Raw genomic sequence first — 8,416 nt, 5'->3', positions numbered from 1 at the left:
AAAAAGACAAATATCTTCATGAGTTGTGTATATCGGGCACCTGCTTCAAGCATAGAAACTTTCAATGAGTGGATGAGTAAACTATTTTCCTCTGTGAACCATAAAAACATGTTTTTATCTGTGGTGATTTGAACATTGATTTGTTGAAGTCAACCAAGCAAAAACATGTTGATGACTTCATTGACACAATGTACAGCTTGTCTCTATATCCAACCATAACTTGTCTCTATATCCAACCATAACTTGTCTCTATATCCAACCATAACTTGTCTCTATATCCAACCATAACTTGTCTCTATATCCAACCATAACTTGTCTCTATATCCAACCATAACTTGTCTCTATATCCAACCATGACTTGTCTCTATATCCAACCATAACTTGTCTCTATATCCAACCATAACTTGTCTCTATATCCAACCATAACTTGTCTCTATATCCAACCATAACTTGTCTCTATATCCAACCATAACTTGTCTCTATATCCAACCATAACTTGTCTCTATATCCAACCATGACTTGTCTCTATATCCAACCATAACTTGTCTCTATATCCAACCATAACTTGTCTCTATATCCAACCATAACTTGTCTCTATATCCAACCATAACTTGTCTCTATATCCAACCATGACTTGTCTCTATATCCAACCATAACTTGTCTCTATATCCAACCATAACTTGTCTCTATATCCAACCATGACTTGTCTCTATATCCAACCATAACTTGTCTCTATATCCAACCATAACTTGTCTCTATATCCAACCACAACTTGTCTCTATATCCAACCATAACTTGTCTCTATATCCAACCATAACTTGTCTCTATATCCAACCATAACCAAAGCAAGCAGAATAAGAACACATAGTGCCACAATCATTGACAACAGTATTACTAACATTATGGGAAATCAAAAGAAAAAAAATGTAAAAAGAAAAAAAAAATTATTAAATTGTTATATGTATCCAGTGATTTTACTATAAAGTTATTTTCCATTTAACTTCACCAGTTTTAGATTATTTTTATTCAAAATGGCTGAATTTTCACATTTGCCGTTCATTTACTGAGAAGAGACGCTGCGGTGATCAGCAGCCAGTCGAGGCACGTCACTCAGTGCCTCAACATGGACGGACTCGGCTAACTGCTGGCCTGCTAGCTGTGCAGTGAGACTGTATTGCTATATGAATTATATTATACATTTCCATAGTTTAGTTAGCTGAGGTATATAATGTACAGTGCATTTTGTCAACAACTGTATGTGTGTAACATATTTCTTGTGCTGAGCGATCATAAAACGGCTGCAAAAGACGCACTGGCTGAGGCTCCAGTAACCCCGCCTCCTGCACCCCCGCCGTAGAATTATTATATCAACTAAAGCCCACACTTAAACTTTCCACGTGCAAGATTGAATCTATTTAAAAAAGTTATTTCATAAGAAGCCAAAAAGTGCAAAAACAATCATGTTGGTGTTGAAGGAGTTGTGAATGACTGAAGGACCACAACATTAGGTACACCTGCAGACTGCAGGTGTATCTAATTCACAACTCCTCCAACACCAACATTATTGTTTTTGCACTTTTTGGCTTCTTATTAAATAACTTGTGTAACCTATTTTTATGGGCTTTCCTCTTTGTGATGTAATGGCCATAGGGGTCCATCGAGGCGTATATATATAATGAATATTGCCAGTCACAGTTAACTTGTGCTCAGCTGGGAAAATAAATATATATATACTTATTATGTCATCCATATACCTATTATAAACTGTTACAGGCGTATCAAATAATCATGTTAATGTTAAAAATGTAGCTTAATAATATGTGGGGATATAAAAGGCACCCGGTGCTATCAGTCCGGGCGGAAGCGGAAATTGACGTCATAAACCACCTAGGAGCACCTGTCAGACCCAGCGTTTTTGCTACGGAGCCACTTCATGGAAGAATCCTCATTTTTTACCTTTTTTGTGGACTTTCCATTGGCCTGTGGAGAACTGGCACAACGGACTCTTTTTCCAGGAGGACTTTGAGTTGGATGCGCAGACGCGGTACCGTGAGTACGCAGCTGCGGCTTCCAAACATTTGATCGCTTGCCCGTACGTGCATGCCTTTATGTGCATGTCACGTACGTAACTTTGGGGAAATATATGTGTTGTATGAACTTCGGGAAAGTGCATGGTACTTTGGGCTGTGGGATTGAGTGTTTTGTGCGGGTGTGTGGTTTGTATTGGCGGGTTATATGGACGGGAGGGGGGAGGTGTTTGTAATGCGGTATTAATTTGTGGCATATTAAATACGAGCCTGATCGTCTTGTGGCTAATAGTTATACACGTCTTGTGTTTATTTACTATATTAATCATTCCCAGCTGAATATCAGGTCCCACCCGTGACTCCTTAATTGCGTAGTGGCAGAGACACCCGGAGAACTTGGGTGCGTTTGTTACAGTGCTGTTAAGTTCCTGTTATGCGCTGTTATACAGTATATGCCTTGAGCTCTTATTTTGAAGGCGGAAGTGATGACACGTTGAAGTGGAGCGGAAGTTTTTGAAAGAAGGTAAATAAAGTGGTCCTCGTGTAAGTATAGGCGACATTTATAAACCCTCGGTTACACTTTTTTAAATAGATTCAATCTTGCACGTGGAAAGTTGAAGTGAGGGCTTTAGTTGATATAACACTCTCGTCAGGGGGTGCATTAATCCAGCACAACAGCGGCTCATGGACTTATTTTATAAGTAAAGGTAAGACCATAATAACGTTTTTTTTAATTAAATGTGCTTTTTTGTGTGCTACAGTTTGTATGTGTAAAGTTAAAGTTAAGTTAAAGTAGCAATGATTGTCACACACACACTAGGTGTGGTGAAATGTGTCCTCTGCATTTGACCCATCCCCTTGTTCACCCCTTGGGAGGTGAGGGGAGCAGTGGGCAGCAGCGGCGGGGCCGCGCCTGGGAATAATTGTTGGTGATTTAACCCCCAATTCCAAGCCTTGATGCTGAATGCCAAGCAGGGAAGAATGCTGGTATGAGCTTTTAAACATAACCCGTTAACTGCTGCCAATCAAATGGTGAATAAGATACTCTTTAGGGTTCATATGTTTGTAAATCTGACTGTGATGAAGTCAGTGCCTCACCAGCCATCAACCTCACCGCACGTCACTGGTAGTTTGATCATTTTCCTCGACTGATGTACCAACATCATGTGCTTTATATGTAGTAGGGGTGTGGGGAAAAAATAGATTCGAATTCAAATCGCGATTCTCACGTTGTACGATTCAGTATCGATTCTCATTTTTCAAAAATTGATTTTAATTTTAATTTGATTTTTTTTTTTTTAATTAATCAATCCAACAAAACAATACACAGAAATACCATAACAATGCAATCCAATTCCAAAAGCAAAGCCGAGCCAGCAACACTCAGAAGTGCAATAAACAGAGCAATTGAGAGGAGACACAAACACCACACACAACAAAGCAACAAAAATGAATATTATCAACAACAGTATCAATATTAGTTACAATTTCAACATAGCAGTGATTAAAAATCCCTCACTGACATTATCATTAGACATTCATAAAAAAGAACAATAGTGTCACAGTGGCTTACACTTGCATCGCATCTCATAAGCTTGACAACACACTGTGTCCAATATTTTCACAAAGATAAAATAAGTCATATTTTTGCTTCATTTAATAGTTCCAACAAATGTACATTATTGCAATCAGTTGATAAAACATTGTCCTTTACAATTATAAAAGCTTTTTACTCTGCTTGCATGTCAGCAGACTGGGGTATATCCTGCTGAAATCCTATGTATTCAATGAATAGACAATCCTTTTCAATCGGGAATAACGAGAATCACATTGAATCGAACAAAATCCATTTTGAATTGAATCATGACCTCAAGAATCGATATTGAATTGAATCGTGGGACACCCAAAGATTGGCAGCCCTATGTGCATCATCTACAGAGATACAAAGAATTGCTATTGCACCATCCAGTGGACACATTTAGGACAGCAGTTTCTTTCATTCAAAAATTTCAGGTTGATTTTTATACTTAGCAAACTCATTCCGCGGGCCGGATAAAACCTTCGGCCCGTACCTTTGACACCCCTGCACTACTGCTATCTCATTTCTTGGAATTGCAACTGCATGCAAATTCTACGATATCATATTTGCAAATGAGATTGTGTGAGAAAACAAAGTATGACAACTGGACAGCACAGTTGTCATTGTTAAATGTTACAAAAAAAATGGATTTTATTATTAAACAATTAACATTTAGTACCACATGAACACACACGGAATTGAATACCGGTACCAATTTCCAGGTACCAGAAATTGGAACTGTATCAGTTGAAATGTGAAAGGTACACATTCCTAGTCTCATCCATATTAATAAAAACATTTTTTAATTTGAAAACAGTCTGACAGTGTGGATGAAAACACAGCCCTGCTTAAGTAGTTTTTAAAAACAACACAGGACTAACCTAAAGTCCATCCATCCATTTCCTACCGCTTCTCCCTTTTGGGGTCGCTGGAGCCTATCTCAGCTGCATTTGGGTGGGAGGCGGGGTACACCCTGGACAAGTCACCAGCTCATCGCAGTACCTAATGCAGAAACTGAAATTTTGAACAACCAGGTTTGGTAACTTGTCAAAGGTCAATGTGTCATTTATTCCCAAAACAAATACATATCTTGGTACATCGGAATAATTGTGGGTACACAAACGGATGAAATGTACAAGGACAAGCCAAAAGGAAAACAGACGAGGAGGAGGTGACACAGGCACTGGTTTTCTGCTACGAGTCCTGGTGTGCGTCCGGATGTTCGCCAAAACATCCTCTTTTTTTCATGGCGTTTGTATAAAGCGACTATTAACTGTTGTATCTCACATAGCAAGACTAGTGAACGCCATACTTGCCAACCTTGAGACCTCCGATTTCGGGAGGTGGGGGGCGTGGTTGGGGGTGGGACGGGGGGCGTGGTTAAGAGGGGAGGAGTATATTTACAGCTAGAATTCACCAACTCGAGTATTTCATATATATATATATATGTATGAAATACTTGACTTTCAGTGAATTCTAGCTATATATATAGTTATTTATTTTATTATATATATAAATAAAAGAAATACTTGAATTTCAGTGTTCATTTATTTACACATATACACACACATAACACTCATCTACTCATTGTTGTACTTGAAAGTACAATGCAATACAATTCTGGGGCAATGGCACCTATCAAATACACAGTAATGAAAACACAGTTGTTCTACTAACTGTACTGTGTGTTGCGAGAGTAGAGTAGGTGTGTGTGTGGCCCTTTAATAGGTGACAGCATGTGAGGTGAGTGACGTCAGTGAGTGTGTGGGCGAGAGAAGAGAGGGAGCGGTAGCGTGAGTGGGGGAGGGACTAGTTGGTTTTGTGTTGGATTGGTTGTGTGCAAGCAATCAATAAAGCAAGATTTGCAACTAATCGCTGGACTCATCATTCACCCTAAAGTCGTCCGCTGTAGAGACCCACTGCCGGGTAAGGTGAAGGGTGTTGCCCCGAGCATACATCGGCCTTGGAGAAGTGTCTCCCCTGCGCTCTTCGACTACGGTCTCGTTCTTCTGCTTCGTCTCCTTGTGTGCGCACACTGGACTCAGGTCCGCATGGAGCTGGAGGGGGCGTGGCCTCCAGCTCCGGCTGAATTCCGGGAGATTTTCGGGAGAAAATTTCTTCCGGGAGGTTTTCGGGAGAGGCGCTGAATTTCGGGAGTCTCCCGGGGGGTTGGCAAGTATGGTGAACGCTGACAACCTCACAAACATCAGTATGGAGTCTTTACATTGACAATGCCATGCAACTTCTGCCAAACCTTGCCATCCACAATGCGGTTCATCCGGATAAAGAAAAAGCACCACAAACATAATGCAGTTATTGTTTGTTGTTCAAGTTGGCGCAACAAGTCAGGATGAGTAACTGTGTGTCGGTGAGCAATTTGCATAGCCGTAAACTAAGGTATGGTGACAGAATAAACAAAGTACAGCACTAGTGCGTGCATACCCCGACGGGAAAACGTCCTAATTGCGGTGGCTCAGTGTTTTCAAGACTTTGGATCGTTGCTACATCAAAACAGTCACTTTTCCAAAGCTTTTCAACAGAAATACGTCGTTTCGCTCCGTGGTCCTTAGTCTCACATCTCCAGAAAATATATACTGTGTATATATATATATACAGGTAAAAGCCAGTAAATTAGAATATTTTGAAAAACTTGATTTATTTCAGTAATTGCATTCAAAAGGTGTAACTTGTACATTATATTTATTCATTGCACACAGACTGATGCATTCAAATGTTTATTTCATTTAATTTTGATGATTTGAAGTGGCAACAAATGAAAATCCAAAATTCCGTGTGTCACAAAATTAGAATATTACTTAAGGCTAATACAAAAAAGGGATTTTTAGAAATGTTGGCCAACTGAAAAGTATGAAAATGAAAAATATGAGCATGTACAATACTCAATACTTGGTTGGAGCTCCTTTTGCCTCAATTACTGCGTTAATGCGGCGTGGCATGGAGTCGATGAGTTTCTGGCACTGCTCAGGTGTTATGAGAGCCCAGGTTGCTCTGATAGTGGCCTTCAACTCTTCTGCGTTTTTGGGTCTGGCATTCTGCATCTTCCTTTTCACAATACCCCACAGATTTTCTATGGGGCTAAGGTCAGGGGAGTTGGCGGGCCAATTTAGAACAGAAATACCATGGTCCGTAAACCAGGCACGGGTAGATTTTGCGCTGTGTGCAGGCGCCAAGTCCTGTTGGAACTTGAAATCTCCATCTCCATAGAGCAGGTCAGCAGCAGGAAGCATGAAGTGCTCTAAAACTTGCTGGTAGACTGCTGCGTTGACCCTGGATCTCAGGAAACAGAGTGGACCGACACCAGCAGATGACATGGCACCCCAAACCATCACTGATGGTGGAAACTTTACACTAGACTTCAGGCAACGTGGATCCTGTGCCTCTCCTGTCTTCCTCCAGACTCTGGGACCTCGATTTCCAAAGGAAATGCAAAATTTGCATGGTTGGGTGATGGTTTGGGGTGCCATGTCATCTGCTGGTGTCGGTCCACTCTGTTTCCTGAGATCCAGGGTCAACGCAGCCGTCTACCAGCAAGTTTTAGAGCACTTCATGCTTCCTGCTGCTGACCTGCTCTATGGAGATGGAGATTTCAAGTTCCAACAGGACTTGGCGCCTGCACACAGCGCAAAATCTACCCGTGCCTGCTTTACGGACCATGGTATTTCTGTTCTAAATTGGCCCGCCAACTCCCCTGACTTTAGCCCCATAGAAAATCTGTGGGGTATTGTGAAAAGGAAGATGCAGAATGCCAGACCCAAAAACGCAGAAGAGTTGAAGGCCACTATCAGAGCAACCTGGGCTCTCATAACACCTGAGCAGTGCCAGAAACTCATCGACTCCATGCCACGCCGCATTAACGCAGTAATTGAGGCAAAAGGAGCTCCAACCAAGTATTGAGTATTGTACATGCTCATATTTTTCATTTTCATACTTTTCAGTTGGCCAACATTTCTAAAAATCCCTTTTTTGTATTAGCCTTAAGTAATATTCTAATTTTGTGACACACGGAATTTTGGATTTTCATTTGTTGCCACTTCAAATCATCAAAATTAAATGAAATAAACATTTGAATGCATCAGTCTGTGTGCAATGAATAAATATAATGTACATGTTACACCTTTTGAATGCAATTACTGAAATCAATCAAGTTTTTCAAAATATTCTAATTTACTGGCTTTTACCTGTATATATATATATGCTGTTCTTTGGGTACAAACTACATGGTAATAGTAAATACTGCATAATGTTTGTGGATGTGTTTCAGAGATGCGACAGGGAAATTGTAGAAAAACAACACTTATACCACAAGGTCTTATAAAAAGGTGCAATCTGTAACAGTCGAAAGTACGCTCCCTGATTTGTAACGGTACCGTCATAAGCGACTGTCGTGTTGACAAACAAAATCCTTAAATAGGTGCCAACCTGCACACGGAAAAAGTAACCGGTTCCTTTTTGTGCATTTGTGATAAGCAAAATATGGAAGAAAAGGTGACCATTTACATCAGGGGTGGCCACACTTCTTCTGCAGGCGAGCTACTTTTCAATTGACCAAGTCGAGGGGATCTACCTCATTCATATGTATGATTTATTTATTTATGAAAGAGAGGTTTTTGTTAACAAGTTAAAGGTGTTTAGCCTAGTGGTTAGACTGGCCGCCCTGAGATGGGTAGGTTGTGAGTTCAAACCCCGGCCGAGTCATACCAAAGACTATAACAATGGGAGCCATTACCTCCCTGCTTGGCACTCAGCATCAAGGCTTGGAATTGGGGGTTAAATCACCAAAAATGATTCC

The sequence above is a fragment of the Nerophis lumbriciformis genome, linkage group LG36 (assembly GCF_033978685.3).
Source record: "Nerophis lumbriciformis linkage group LG36, RoL_Nlum_v2.1, whole genome shotgun sequence".
Classification (NCBI taxonomy): Eukaryota; Metazoa; Chordata; class Actinopteri; order Syngnathiformes; family Syngnathidae; genus Nerophis; species Nerophis lumbriciformis.
The sequence above is the reverse complement of the archived record's forward strand: the minus strand, read 5'-3'. Positions refer to the sequence as shown.